This window comes from Nothobranchius furzeri, chromosome 9 (assembly GCF_043380555.1).
Source record: "Nothobranchius furzeri strain GRZ-AD chromosome 9, NfurGRZ-RIMD1, whole genome shotgun sequence".
Classification (NCBI taxonomy): Eukaryota; Metazoa; Chordata; class Actinopteri; order Cyprinodontiformes; family Nothobranchiidae; genus Nothobranchius; species Nothobranchius furzeri.
Genome location: NC_091749.1, coordinates 40,159,182 through 40,175,218, shown reverse-complemented (window position 1 = coordinate 40,175,218; position 16,037 = coordinate 40,159,182). Strand labels below are relative to the sequence as shown.

Genomic DNA, 16,037 nt, shown 5'->3' with positions numbered 1-16,037 from the left:
GAGTTTATATCTAAGGCAATTTGTCAAGATTTCTGGCAAAAATAGCTATTTAATGCTAAATTGACTGCAAGGAAATTATTTATAAAACAAAATTGTGGCATTCTTGTGAAAATTTCGAAATTGTAGCCTTATTTTTAAATGGCAGCAGTTAGGGATGTTCCGATCCCGTTGTTTTGCTGATCCGTTTCCTAGTCATTTGATTTTAAGAATTTGCCAATATTAAGTCCTGATCCGGTACTTTAGAAATGCATTAAGGAAAATGGAGAACGCACTAGTTTTCCTTAAAACATCACTTATTTAGGAAGTACATTATTATTTTAATATTATGAACATATGTAAAAACAATTGTCACTCACCATTTAAATTAATAAGAAACGTGTTTATATAAATATCTGTTCAATAAATTGTCATTTACCATTCAAACGAATAAGAAACATGTTAATATTACAAACATATGCAAAAATAAATTGTCATTTACCATTTAAATTAATAAGAAATGTGTTAATATTAAGAATAAATTTAAAAGTAGCCTTGTCACTCATATTTTAAACAGTTTACTCAGTGTGCGGTTGTTTTCAGTGACAAGGATGGTACAGCACATGACGGTCAGCAGCTGGGTAACTTTTTTCTACAAAACACCTGTAGTGCTGCTGCGTTTGTAAAGTTAGAGAGAGAAAGCAGATCAAAGGTCTCAAGGGCACCGCAGAACGCAGACGCTCGTTCGGTGTGGTAAACATGCTTCTATCTTGACATTTTTGCTGTCTGTAGACTATTTCTTGGTTTCTAAATGTATCTTTTACTGTCCACCATCTTAACTGAATTGCTGCAGCAAACTGAGCAGGGTCAGTTTTTTTTAAGGTGGCGCATCATCGTTGAACACAGCACTAACTTTTCCACTTTGTTAAATGCCCAGTTTACACACATTATACATGTTTATTACACTTCCTTTGCTGTTCATTGAAAAATACATCCAAATTACAGGCATTTTCTCTTTCTTGAGGTGACAATATGCTCTGTGTTAGCTAGCAGCTACATGTTATGGTGTGTGAATTCCTTAAATAGTGTGCCTTAAGGCATTGTTGTCTGTGAAACAAAGAATAACAATGTAGAGGAAGTTGTTGAGTTTAAAACTAAGCCGTTGTATTTCCGTCAGAAAATATTTTTCTCAGGATGAATTTAAAAAAGTAATGTTTGTTGTTTTATATGGTTAAATAAAAAAATTCCCACCTGATTCCGTTTTCCAGAAGATCACGCGATCGGATCGGAGCATCTCTAGCAGCAATACTTAGGTAATGGCTAATTTTGAGCTAGTTGTTAGCTTATCAGTCCCGAAGGATGTGAAAGCTATTTCTCCCAACGGAGGCTACTCAGGAAGCTTTCTCCAACAGGTATATTAGTATTTATTTATAATCTTCACGCATCATTTAAAAGACTCATTAAAGAAAATAAAGGTCGGCAGTGTCAAGTTCTTTGCTCACACTGGCTGTGACTGTTAGCTCTCTTGTAAGATAATTTCTTCACCTGTAAAGGTTGAGAACGACGGAGAGAGTCTCACCCATGCTCAGCCTCCAGCATCTGATTCCAGCCTCCTGCCTGCATGTGAGTCTTATCTTAAAGCATGAAACACTGATCAGAAGGACCCAAACAATCTCACTCACAGTGGTGAGCATGAATTATACATCTCTCTGGAGGATTTTTTCTCATGTGCTTTCCTCTCTCCTCCCTTTGTATTAACATCCTTTTAAATACCTCTGCTTTGTTATTGTTAAAATAACAATTAACAGCATATGGGAATTAAACTAATGTGACACGATCAGTCAGTGGGAAAGGTTTTAAATGGTCCGAATCAGACAAACATGAGCTTGAGCCACTATACTGGCTGAATAATGTCATTTGTCTTCTCGTGGATGCCTCTGTCTGATTGTATAGTATCACCTTTTCTGTGGGTTTCTGCCTGTGTTTATACAGTTAAAACAGAAAAAGCTTATCCTAGTAAATTCTTACAGAAACAACTCAGGGTGAATTGCGCTACCGGCCATGATGAATAAATTATTTCCCCGTCACCATCGGGGAATTTAATTTCTACTGACATTCAGTGAACAAGGTTTCTAAAGATGTGGAGGAACGGGTCAACAAATCAAGCTGTGGTAGTGTGTGTGTGTGTGTGTGTGTGTGTGTGTGTGTGTGTGTGTGTGTGTGTGTGTGTGTGTTTCAGATAAAGCCAACCCCTCGTACAACAGTCCAGGGACACTCCGACCATAATTGTGCAGGTGGCATTTTAGAAATACTCACACAACAGGGGTCAATTCCTCTTCAGGTCACTGAGAATGACTTCATCAAACTACCATTAACTCTGCAAACAATCCTGCTCCGGCTACATCTGTACTGACACTGGATTCTTTCATAACACACAGCCGTCTTCGGGCTTTGCCCTCAATCTAAAACCATAACCTATCAGTGAATACCAGAGAAGTGTCCATCTAGGCCAGACGTAGTGATCACAAGAACAGAAGAACTAAAAGTGACACTTCCCCCTCTATCCTCAACAACGTATTCATTCATATCTTGTATCTGATCATAAGAGCTTGGTATGAATTTAAATCAATCAGACAACCCTTTATTTTCTTCATTAAAAGCATTGTAGCATGTGGTGTTCCACCTTGCTTTGGCCCGGCTGCTCAACAAGCTTTTGTTGTGAGGTGAAAGCTTGACTGTGGCCCGGCATGACCACGAGGCCGAGGTGTGGATTTGACATACAAACGTCAGGAGAGTGTCTAATGCAGGTCACTGTTTTCTGTAATAATAGCTGGAAGTCCTGCTGATGAATAATTAATATGGTCTATCAAAAACAAAGTGGATGGCATGCAGACCGCTCTCCACCGCTCTCCATCTCATTGAGTATTTCCCCTGACGGGACTGTTCCTGTGTGGCTTTTTTATGTGGCCTGGTGCTACATGTTCATGGACAGAGCTTCTCCACCCCTAAAAATGCAGCGACTTTCTATGATAAAGTATATTTTTACACCACTAATGTATGAAAGACGCTCTCAGTTATTGTACTTCAGCAGCAAAAGGAGGTTAATGAACATTTTCACCAAGAGTTTGTTGATTTTAACGTCTGCATCCAGATGGATATTATTGGTACGTTCTGTCTGGACACAATGATTTATTGCCTAATATAACCTTTGTTAAGGCCAAAATGTTAATGAAAAGGGGTAAAAATTGATCCTGATTGGGTGAACCTAAAACTTACGATTCATTGAACACATGTTATTTTTCTCACTCTGCTGTTTTTACAAGAAACGTTCTTATTTGGCATGGAGGTGCAATAAAAGCATGGGGGCATATTGGAGGTTATGTCAGGAGCTGTCACATGATCAATACCATCCTGACCCTCCTCTCCTTGCCCCTTCTACTACTTTTCTTTCTCTCTCTCTCTCCCTCCTCACCACCTTTCCTCCCAATCAATTACCTTCCCCAAGTAAATAGATCTGTCCCTGTGCTCACTGCTCCTAGCTGGAACCTGATATTCCTCCTCTTCCTCCTCCTTGCCTTAGCCAAGTCACAGAAAGAAACCAGATATCTCCAGTATGCACTGAGGTGCAAAGGCTAAAAACAGCACAATGACATCATCAACACTCTTCTTTATCATGCGCGTTTCCCTGTGACCTCTGTAAAGGTCATTCATCAAACATGCAGCAGTCTAGGTGAAAAAATGACCGCACACCTCTTCATAAACCACAAACTCTACTTAATGCTGTTTGTCAACTTTTCTGACTAAGTGTATCTGTTTTTAATTAATACTGTTAATTTATTTAAATGTTTAAAACCAAAACAGATTTAAATATAAGAAAAAAACTTCATAGGAAATTAAAGTAGAAAATTTATAAGAAGGAAATCAAAGATCTTAAGAAAAGGACTTGTGACCTCTTTGAGGTGCTAGACAATGTTAAGGCTGATCTGAAGAACAAAGAGAGGAAACTCCTGGAGGAGCAAAATAATCTGTGAAAATTTAGAGAAACGTCTGAACAAATAAAACGAGCTCCGCTTGATCTGTAAGGGAGAATAATAATAAAAAAAATTTAAAATCAAAAAATCAAATGAGTTTAATGAATGGAAGTCTCAAGTAGGAGATCAACAATCTCAACAATAAGAACACGGAGCTCTGGCAGACACTGAAAAGTGGACAGGCTTGTCATACAGAACATGTGTGAGGATCTGCAGAACTTTAAATAGCAACTCAATGAAAAATATTTATCTGTGAAGAACAGTCTGGACATGGAGAAACAGCTTACACAGTAACTTTCAAAATAAAAGTACTGCAGCAATGAAACGTCATATTTATGAAGCTTACGTGTGACCCAATGACTTATTTACTCAATGCATCATTTCAGAAGTGCAGTGGTGTGTTTTTCATGGCTTTAATCCTGGCAGTGGAGAGGAACAACATCTTACAGTGATACCAAACGTGATGTTACAGTTCCAGCCTGACCATCCTGGACAGAGCTGCTCCAGTACCACATGCCTTTGTGCTTCATGTCCAGCACCACGGACAGCACCTTGTGACAGAACTGTAACCAGCTTCTGTCTTGTTCATCCTCCCACCTGCTGCTGCTTACACAGCTGATCTTAATCAGTGATCAGCAGAGGAGTCTTCAAAAGGCTCAGAGGTCCAGACCTGGGCGAAGACTCAGTGAAGCTCTGAGATCCCCAGATCACTTTGTTTGAGCATTTCTGGTGCTAGTGATGTTGATTTGTCCTGAGATTGGTTAATAGAGTTCATTGTTGATGTGGAAGTCTTGCTGAGCCTGATGCTGCCTACCTACAGAGCTGTGCAGACAATATCTGAGCTTTTACTACTAGACCCTGTTTGCCCTTCAGGCAAGTTGTTGGGGGTTTAGGAGTGTTTAGAACTCTCCGTCTTTGGTTTGTTTTATTTCATTAAGGTGTTAACACCCAGTAAGGGATTTTAGGCATAAGTCTGGTTTTGTGTTTTTCCCCAGAGATTTCTGAGGTTGCTGCTGATGTAGTAGGTTTTAGTTAAGTCCAGTAACTGTTAGACAGGAAATTAATTGTTCCTTTTGTTTAAACCCTGCACCTGCTTCTCTTGTGTTACCCACCCGCCGTTGTCTTACCAACTCTGGGTCGTAACACATGATTTCCTTCATTTTGGTTTTGCTGCAGATTGCATAAACAAACCATGACCTGAAGTCTCAAGGGATCTTGTGATCTTGCGAGCGAAGAGCACAGTGGGGAAGCCGTGTCGTTGCCAAAACTCTCCTGGTGTGAAAAGGACCGCTTTGGAGTTCGTGAGTAAACCGTTCTGCTGCCGTTTCGCCTCGCTGTTGCTTCCAGTGTGAAACTGGCATAAGAATTAGCTATGAGGCTCAGCTGGGATCAAATAGGGCAATAGTATGTGAGAATTCAAATCTTAAAGAGCAGATCAAAGATTTGACTCGGAGCAGCTCTGAACTCAGAGTGGTCATGGGAATCCTGATGTCTGAGAACGGTGGTTCACAGCAAGTCTGTTGATTAGCTGGAGAGTGCTAAACATCAACTCCAAGACTCCAAGATAAAAACTATGTGTGAAAACCTGGAAACAAGTTTCACCAACGAACAGAAGCTCAGACTCCAGCTTCACCAGCAACTTCAGGAAAAATCTGTTCTGTGTGAAACCACGGAAATCCAGTTTTGAGATGAGCAGGATATTAGACTTGGTTTGGAGCCTGAGCTTACCCAAAACAGAGACGTGATCAGTGCTGTCATGATGATCAAACGACCAAACTAAAACAGATGGAGGAAAAGAAACAAACCTCCTAAAAATCATAGTTAATCTCCAGTTGGATCCGATTAGAAGCAAAAAGAAGCACGAGAAGAGTTGGTAATCTCAAAGAGGAACAACTTCAGGAACAAGTCTCTGAACTCGAGTCAATGACTACAAATCTGGAAAGTCAAAATCTGATCTTGAGACTGAAGACAGCCGCTGAATGTTTTATCCCAGATCAGCAAACAAAAACAGAGGTTTGCACAACAGCTAAAAACTCTGAGCAAAACGTAGATGCTGCAGAAAAATGACTCTTTAGCAGAAGAAAGCCTCGAGTCCCAGAGAGACACTCCACAATCAGAGAAGGTCTGAGAATTGTAACTGAGCCAATCAGCGCTGAGCAGCGTACGTCACACACTGTTTCTCATAAACAACAAAGATGGTGTCTGAAGTGGTGTTCGCTGTGGCTCTTTCCTCTGTTGTAAATGACTTGGACATGTCTTTAAAACCACAACAACAAGAAGCGCTAAAAGCCTTTCGTCTAAAGAAAGAAGTTTGCGCTGTCGCCAGACACCAAAGTAACTGAAACTGAATTTCTGTTATCATAAAATGTGTTAATTACCTACTATAATTGTAAACACTGAAAGGCAATGCTTATAGTGTTTCTGACAGGGCAGCTGCCCCCCCACATGTTAGTCTAGAACATCCCCTGAATGCGACACTCACAGATACTTAACACTGTATAAAGAGTTTTATAAAATTACAAACAAGTTTCAACAGCCTGACTGCTGCTCTTTAATTTAGCTCCCCAGCTGGAAAGTCAGTCTGCACACAGCGCTGCACATGTGTTCTGCTGATTTATTTACAATACACACAAACAAAAAATGTTTGAGACTTGAACAGAGGCTAACGCGTCTGCTTCAGAAAAAGAAAAAAACCTAATGTGCTTTGCAAATGAAAACTCTCTAAATGAAGCCCATCCCTCATGATCTTGCTGGCTTAACATACAGGGTGTCTACAACAGGAATCCCCAGGAGTTCTTGGAAATGAAATTGTTCATTATTCCACCAACATTGAAGCCAGCGCAAGAAGAGATGCAAGCAGCCAATCTATATCTCCTGTGACCCTCAGCAACATGTCGTTATACTTGCTAATCAGATTTAGAGACAACAAGTGAAAAGGATGGCCTCACCGGGCCGTTTGCTTTCACAAATGGATCTGCTTAATATGGGAGATTAATAGACTACTATCTCATCTTCCCTGTGATTGAAGCCATGATCTGGTTACTGAGAAAGATGATGGATGTTGAGGCAGGAGTACACACAAATCATGTTAACTCTTTCATGGCAGAACGTGGCCTTGCATGATATTGTCTGTTAAAAAGCCACTGGAGCAGCGATCACAGTAATGATGATGTCTGCAGGGCTGTTGAATTATTAGCATCAGTGTGTAAAGGCATCGCTGGAAGATGTTATGCTCATCTTGGGTATTTTGTGTGAGATATTTTCTCCCTGGGCTGCGCAGTGGAGCAGTGGTTAGAGCTGTTTCTTTGCAACAAGAAGGTCCTGGGTTCGCTTCCCGGCCTGGGATCTTTCTGCATGGAGTTTGCATGTTCTCCCTGTGCATGCGTGGGTTCTCTGGGTACTCCGACTTCCTCCCACAGTCCAAAAACATGACTATTAGGTTAATTGGCCTGTCTAAATTGCCCTTAGGTGTGTGTGTGTGTGTGTGTGTGTGTGTGTGTGTGAGTGCATGATTGTTTGTCCTGTGTGTCTCTGTGTTGCCCTGCGATGGACTGGCACATTGCCCATGGACCGCTGGAGATAGGCACCAGCTCCCCCGCAACCCTACATGGACAAGCGGGTTCAGACGATGGATGGATGTTTTCTCCCCTTTTTCCTAAATTAGCATCATTTCTTTAGGTTTTTCTTGCAGGGATCAATGCAAGATGCAGTTTCGTCTGAAAATAAAATCTCTATAGCCTTTAAAGTCTCATCTGGAACAGTTAATGTTGTGTTCACAGCTAAAATGTCTTCCAGTTATTGTGATGCTCCTTAGCAAAAGCTGCCCTAATAATAAAAAGATCTTTGTTAAAATAAGATAAGATGTGACTTTGCAACTATTGCAACTAAATGTTTTCCTTCTTCACTTGCATCATGTTATTAAAATCAAAGAATATGTATGGACTATATACTGCAGGCTTTTGCTATACTTGGTGTTTCTTAATGCTCAAACTCATTGATGGCAAAAAAAAGTCTATTCAGTCCACAGCTTTGATGTTCTTGCATGGTCACTGATCAATAACTCTATTTGTTTCAGCCAAAAACAAACCAACTACTTACTGGCATAACATAAATGCATACAAACACCCAATTTACTGCATTTTCTAAGGTCAACAACTCAAGTCCATCAACATCGTTTGTTTTTCAGCTTACAGATGCTCCTCAGCTGTATATTCTGCTGTTTGACGGGTTTGTTTTATAGTTGTTGTTCTGTGTTAATCAAACCGACAAACTGTCACTGCGGCCTCAAAGAGGAATTAATTGTCAGGTACTTAACAGTCCCAACCTCCAGTGCACATGCCGTCAGCCGTAGGTAGATTCAGAGGTTTGCATTCCACCAACAATTTGATTCTCATTTTCAACATCTCCTCTTGTGTTGTTTATCTCTGAACATGCCGCCTTTTATCTTTCTCCTCTGCTGTTTTGTGTTGTTCTGATGCTCCCCGCCTCCTCTGTGTTCTCTCAGGGAACCAGCTGGGAAATGGCCTTGGGATACAAGCTAGAAGCACACAACCATATGTTGGATACTTTCATGCAAGGTGTGTGTGTGTGTGTGTGTGTGTGTGTGTGTGTGTGTGTGTGTGTGTGTGTGTGTGTGTGTGTGTGTGTGTGTGTGTGTGTGTGTATGGTAAAAAGCAGAGAAAAGGGGAGATCTCTGAGTTGTTGCTGAACTGCAATAGAGTGTAATAGTTAAGTAGGACATTTATCTGGCGATGGTTTGTCCTCCCTTGTTGTGCTTGGGTGGGAGTTTCTGAGTTGTCTCACTGTCCTACAGCTAAATGCCTTCAACAGAGAAATTCTGTTGACTTCAAATACCCTCTCTCTCTCTCTCTCTCTCTCTCTCTCTCTCTCTCACACACACACACACGCACGCACGCACACGCGTGCATACATACGTAGTTTATAACTGTACAGGCAGACTGCTGAGAGGGACTGCGAGAGACACTGACCCAGTTGCTCATTAGACAGTTTCTTCTTGGACTGGGGCCAAAGATCTGCTGGACACTACTTGCTGAAGAACAGACATACAACTCGCTGATCTGTGGAAATGTTGAAAAGCTACACACGAGGCTGTGGCATCATCATTATTTACTGTACTCGTGTCACACTTGGTTCACCACTGTGAAGAAACAACCTGGTCAAAGGGTTTGCAGCCACAGCGAGGACTCGTCATCAAGCTTAGATTTGACATTTCAGTCTTGTCAGATTTTTAAAAAACATAAATATGTGATTTAAAATTTCTTTCTTGTTTCAACTTGTGTGCTTTTGACAAGTTATCTGAGATGTTTCTACTTCCTCCCCCAGAGTCATACCATTCTATTTTCTTTACTGTTTCATCACACTCAATTAAGAAATATTACCTCGGAAGATAATTTAGCACTAATATAAATTCATGACACTTAAAGTCAACAGTGTAGCCACTAACATGTAGCACCGTGAGTGTTTTTTTTTAATAATAAGTGCACAAAAACACATTTACAACAAAATGAAGAAAACAATGTAAAATACAATATTTAAGAGTTATCTTCTTATTGAAGCAAATCTTTGTAGCAAAAAATAAATTAACCCCCCCCCCTCCAAAAAAAATTCAAAGAAATATGGAGATGTCTGAAGAAAAGGCATAACACTATTACATTGCATTAACATTACATCAATATTATTAGAATTATTGTGTTATTTCTGTCATTGATTTAGATTGCACTAAAGACCTTATTGCCTCAAATCAGAAAATACAAAAGGGGAACAATTTCATTGCTTTTTCTGTACCAAAAACACAAATGACGAATATCCAGCTGTGAGAGAAATATCGCAAAAAAGCTCAAGATAAAGTCCCGTTAGTCGTCATCACACACTGGTGAAATTAAATCTCCGTAACTGATGTATCCCCGCGGTGAGCTACAGCAGAGGCTGCGCTCGGGAACTACCTATCCCCCCAATTCAATCTCTGAGCATCAAACTGGGAGGCACTGGGTCCCATTTTTAAAGTCTTTTGTATGACTTGACCAGGATTTGAATCCATGATCTCCCAGTCCCTGAGCAGACACTCATACCACTAGACCACTGAGACAGTAAATTATATCTATTTAGAAACTGACAAAGAGAAAATAATTAAAATAAATCGTAAGATCTGAATGTTTTTATGTCTGGGTTCGCAGCATCGTTTTAAGGACTGATTCCAGGTTTAAGGGTCCTGTAGTGTCTAAGATCAATTGAATAAAAAATAAATAAATACAAATCAGCTGACAAAGCTCTTTAGATATATAGTTCCTCTGGTGAAAACTGGACTCAGCGTTATTCAAGTATCTTACTATATAAAGTCAGGACCACTGTTTGCCAGCTGAGGCTCATTAGATGTTCCCATTTGCTGGAGGACAGCAACCTCAAAAGTGGAAGTAAATCTGCCAGAGAATGACCTCCAATAAAGAAATTTGCTTTTTGCAATGGCCCTGGAATAATCTCAAGAGAGCAGAAATAAATATAAGCAGAAACAGTTCCACAAAATAAAGTGTTTAGCTTTGATCCTGAACAGTGTGCAGGTCTGGTCTAGAGCTGAAGTGTTATTGTGTCGTGTTTTATTTTCTTTCTTTTATTTTCCTTTTATTTTATATTAATTCACAAACACCAAAAAATGTGCTTTACAAATGACCCAGAAACAAAATATTGCATGTGTTTTGAGGTGAAATTCCAGTGTTGATCTACATAAAATCCTTTTTTCTTTCAAACCAGAGGGTTCACACAACTATTCTGCTTTTATCAACGAGAAGTGCTAAGACAACCAGAGTGATTTTGGTGCATTTTTAAAACACGCCATGCTGGCCCTTTGTCACACCTGTCCACATGTTTACGTACACGCGTTTTTAGCCCCTAAAGGTACGAGTAAAGGACCAGCCTCTATTTCTCATTAACCTACTGGTTGGATAAATCAAAGTGCAGGGCAGACAGGAGACCCTCAGCCTTGGCCATTCAGATAACAAGACCACCCTACACCATTCATGGCCTACAGCTCAGTGATATATGGATCTGTAGAGGCTAATAGCAAAGTATTGACAGGGAAATGGTGTGCTTATCCTGCTCCTGCATGCTGGGGAGAGGTCCCCAAAGCAGATGGGATACACATCAGGGAGAGGGAACGAGGAGGAGGAGGGCGGACGGATGAGATAGAACTGTACTGGGACAAATTAGATTCTTTATTGCTTTATTTCAGCTAATTTGTTTCTGGGCTCTAGTCTAAAAAATACTTAGTTCTGGTTTATGTAAATGTGAAGAGGGTGAGGTGAGCGTAGTTTATAAATGCCCTCACCCGCCCGACAACCAGTGAAGGTTAATGTCACACAAGTATCGATACATAAGAATTTAGTTTTATTTCATCCCAGAGGATGTGCTTGAAGCTCAAAATAAGATGAAAATTATGTTTATTTATGTTGTAAATAAAGACCTAATGTGTGCTTAATTAAGATTTCAGAGCAGGCAGTTGTGATACTATAAATGAGCAAGCTTGAACATCCATGTATCCTTCATATGTGCACGAAAGCTACAAAAATACAACCCACATCATCTACAGCCAACAATGTTTCTCTAATAAGAACCAATAGATCACGACACGGTCTTCTCCCAGTGGAGGAGCCTTTAATGCAGGAGTCATTAGGTTATCGCTCTGAGCTGCATCTCCTTCTTAGTGCCATCTTTATCAAATACAAGCAATTCTTCCTCTGATGTGGCTGTGAGTTCAGAAGATGGGGCCTAATGGCCACACTTCATCACCACCTCACAACGGATGTGAAGAGAAACGGCATCATCTAATGTCAGAGGGAGATGCTGATTCTGTAAGGTTACAAGCCTGTTGGGTGTAATTCAGTTAAAGCCTTGAATAAACACACCCTGAACTGGTTTAGAGATCATTCCAGTCGGCTGAGTTTGGAAACTGCCCGAGTGCCAAAAACAAACACAAAGAAAAGAGAAAGCTAAACGAGTTGAATTCCAGATAACGTGACAAGTTTACGATGACTTTTCTTAGAAGAGGGACAAAAATAAACTTTTTTGGGAGTTTTACCTAGAGGCACCAAGCCTCTCTTTATAGCTGCAAGAGGACACAGTGTGCACAAAACAATCAGTGAATGAGGAATAAATGTGAGTTACACTTTCTTCAACAGCACAGATTTACTTTACGGTCAGGTGGTGGCAAATGCACAAAAGAGAAAATGTTTGACTGCAAAAATAAATGTGCTTCTTGTGCAACGTGTGCTTACACGGCCATAAAAGCTAAAAGCTGTCTGAGCTTTTATGAAAAAAGCAGAATGCTGATAACAAAAACCAGTAACTTCTGTCAAATCTGGAACTTTTAGAACAGCATCTGCATCAGTGAGGGCAAAAACAAAGAGCCACCTCGCCCTGCTTCTCTGAAGGAGGTCACGTTTACATCTGGATACCAAGTACTGTTGCGGGGCCTGTCCATGACCACGATTACCCACTTGACATCTTTATAGTTCCATGGCAGAGATCCTCCACGGCAGAACCAGACACAGAAAAGCACGAGTGCCAAAGTGGCCCCTCTGTGTCAGTGTGGGACATCAGAGTTTTGTGCTGAAATAATTACCCTGCTTAGCAGCCATCTGGGCTCTGGTTGCTGCTGTGTGGCACGAGCCAGGTGCTTCCAGGGTGGTACTACAGAGAGACATGCAGCAGATGCTTGTGGGTAGATCTGCCCGACCTGGCACAGATCTGCAGAAAGTACAGCAGGGAAAGCAGAGTGGCTGGTTTAAGGACAGCTTCACTGTAATGCTGATGTTGAAGGAGCTGAAAGCAGCAAATATAAACGAAGTTTAGAGGAAACTTTCTCTAAACGCAATATCTGCATTCTAACTCAACAAAAATCTCTGCAAGTGCATTCTGCTCTGACGCGAATCTGCGATAACTCCACTCCATCGGCCATAAAACGTGACTCAAACGATCAAGGCCCTTATCTGTGCAACACAGGTGCTGGTTAATTGCTGCCGTGCCCCTTTGCAGCTTAAAATCTGAAGAGGAATAAACATTTTTTTAGCAGTTCAGTAGGCCAGTAACTTGATAAGGCTCCTGGATTTACTCGATGAGGTCAGAAAGTTCCTGAGCAAGCAGCAGGCATGTGGTTGTTGTTCCCAGAGGGCTGGGAAACCATATCTGCCCTGGAGGAGCATCCTCTTTGGTAAGCACTTCTTATCGAGGCCATCACTGCAGGCCGATAGCAGCGGGGTAATATCCAGTAACTGCAGCTTTATGTGCGATCCAATACTTGGATCAATCTCTTGGACAGGATGGTTGCCATCAACCCCTGAGATTTCTCTCACTTTCTCTATTGTGCATCTTTCTTCTCCGGATGCTGTAGCAGGAATTTGGAAATCTCTTTTAAAAACAGAAAACTGTATTTTAAAAATAATCTGTAACAGGAATCTGCTTGGAATTTCACAGAAGATTTTAAACAAAGCGACTCATTTAATTACAAATAAAGTGATTTTTAAAGCTGGTGTGGATATGCTGCAGTGTGTCCTGATGGTGTGAGAGTACAGTCCGTTTGTTTTGGGGTTGAGATGACACAACTTTAGATTCCTGCCTCTGCTCGTGTGTGTTTGCATGCACGCTTGTGTTTGAGAAGGAGAGAGCAAGGGAGCTATCGAGAGAGATGGTGTGAAGAGGAAAGAGACAGGAAGTTTGGGATTTTCGTTTGAAGCTGCTGATACTTTGTCCAGCACACTTTCCCATGTGACTGAGAGAAAGAAAGTTAGACTGAAGCCGAGACACACTGCTGCTCTGCAGAGCATCACTCATGCTGAATAACAATCCATAGTTACTGAGGTCAGTGCAACGAGCAGCAATTTTATCACGTAAAAATAAAACTAAACATCGTTATTTAAAAAAACCTAACAGTTAGTTTTTGGTTTCATCAAGTCAAATCAGTAACAAAGAAATAACACACCTTTAACAATTTACTTTATGTAAAATTGCCATCTAAATTGTAAAGTTTGTTTTTTCTCAAAATAGTTCAAACTTAATTAAAAGGTTTTAATTGTATAGAATAAAGAATAAAATATTGCTGTAATGACCTGCAGTAAATAAAACAAATGTATTCTAAATATTGTAGAAAGCTAAATTGATTCAATAACTTAAACATCAATTAAATCTATTACTGTTGTACATACATTTTATATGTTTTTCCTGTGATTTTTCTGCAGACAACAGGACTATTAGCAGTGTTGCTGAACATCTTTCTACAAACTAAGGAAAGCAGCAGACTAAAATAAAGACTCTCAGAGTGCTTTTTGTAGCAACAAACAGTCAGAAAAGCAACACAAAGTGAAATATCTTCTAAAATCTGTAGAGTTTAAGAGTTTAAGTCTCACTTACCTTCATTGTGTCCTTTTTTAAGGAGGGTCAAGACCCCAAAGCTTGATCAGAACAGGAAGGTTGAGTGCATCCTCTCGTTTCCACGCCAACATCAGAGGCCACAAGGCTGGCAGCATCACGGCCACGGCTGGCTGGTATCCGGTCTGCCGAAAGGACCGGCCAAGCGACCCAGCAGCAGAGTCGGAGGGGACAGGCACTCGGGGAGAGGAGCTGAGCTGGACTGGGCTCTGCTGGAAGGCTTTTTCGCCTCTCCTTGCCTGAATGAAAGCAATCCCTAAGAGTGAATGGGTAATGAGAGACTGGCTCCTGAGATTTTAGCTTTCTTAATCATGTTCATAATTAATTCAAGAACATTGATAATTTCATTACATTCTTTTTGTCTTATCAATAAATGATGTGCCTGCACTTTTGGTCTTGTGTATACGGCAGAGAGGGAGGAGGAGAGGGAGTGGGGGGTGAGAGAAGTAATACTGCACTAAAAGCACAGGAGATGGAAAATGATACAAACAGGGAAGTGGTAATTATAATCTTTGACCAAGCCACTGGAAGCACAATATGAAGTCAAGTGGGTACAAATAATTAATAAGGCCTCCTGGTGTGTGTGTGTGTGTGTGTGTGTGTGTGTGTGTGTGTGTGTGTGTGTGTGTGTGTGTGTGTGAGAGAGAGAGAGAGAGAGAGAGAGGTGGGGAGATGGGGGAGGAAGAGTGCTGACAAATGTCTCTGTTGGACATTATTTCATCAGTCCACTAAGTGGTTTTCACAAAAAAAGAGAGGCACAAAACAGTTGTGTGTTTTTCTGATGTTCACCACTTCCTCTTTTAGACAGCCTCTTCTTTAATCCTCGCCTTTAAATAGGGAGTGTAGAGGCTGGCCCTTCAGATCCAATGAGAGATCAGCTTTCAGAAACATTAGTGTTCTGCAGCAGATAAAAAAAAAAATCTCAAAACACTGACATGCTCCTACTTGCCCTTCGCCCCCCTCCTCGAGCCCTGTGCCAGGTCAAGAGAGGAAAAGGAGCAGAGGTATTTTCTGGCTTGTGGCAAATATAGTTTCCAGTTATTTGGCAGCAAGAATAATGAGATAATATGCATTTTTAATAGATCTTTCTCAGAATATTCAATAACCCTTCACCTCTGTGCAGGCTTTGGGTTGGTGCTCTATCAATTGAACAGTCTATTTAAAACAGAGCTGAAAATAGAATGAGAGAGAGAAAGAGAACAAGGTGGCAGATCTAGAATTTTCCTCTATAGGGCCATCAGGGGGCCAAGTTTCGGTCCTTAAAGAAAAGGTAGAAACATTTCACCACCCAGTTCATGTGGAAAAACGTTAATACAATTTATTATGCATTGTTTACACACATGGACAAATTACAAAAATGAACAAAATTTGAGAAATTTCAGAATTTGAATTAATTTTTTTTGAAGTCACAAATAATAAAGTATATTTGTGTATAACCCCCCCAAAAAAGAATGAATTCTTATTTGGTTCATTAACACCACTAGTGTTTGGACCTGGAAATGCATCCACCCATGATCTGATCATCATACGAACATGAGTGACAGGACAGGGGTTCTTCAGGGGACAATCCGATTTCAGCAGGAGCCAATGCCTCTG

The 16,037-nt window shown here is 40.6% G+C and overlaps 1 non-coding gene across 2 annotated transcripts in view; it reads right to left on the bottom strand.

The window, feature by feature from the left end:
- Nucleotides 1–16,037, bottom strand: part of LOC107381648 (uncharacterized) — a 59,426-nt gene that overhangs the window by 25,889 nt on the left and 17,500 nt on the right. The window contains exons 2-3 of one of the 2 annotated variants that reach the window (XR_011521503.1): nt 14,424–14,680; nt 12,640–12,764 (exon numbers count right to left, since the gene is read on the bottom strand). This is a non-coding gene — a transcript (uncharacterized protein). Of the gene's footprint in view, nt 1–12,639; nt 12,765–14,423; nt 14,698–16,037 lie in introns of both variants that reach the window. The other variant, XR_011521504.1, reaches the window with a different exon arrangement.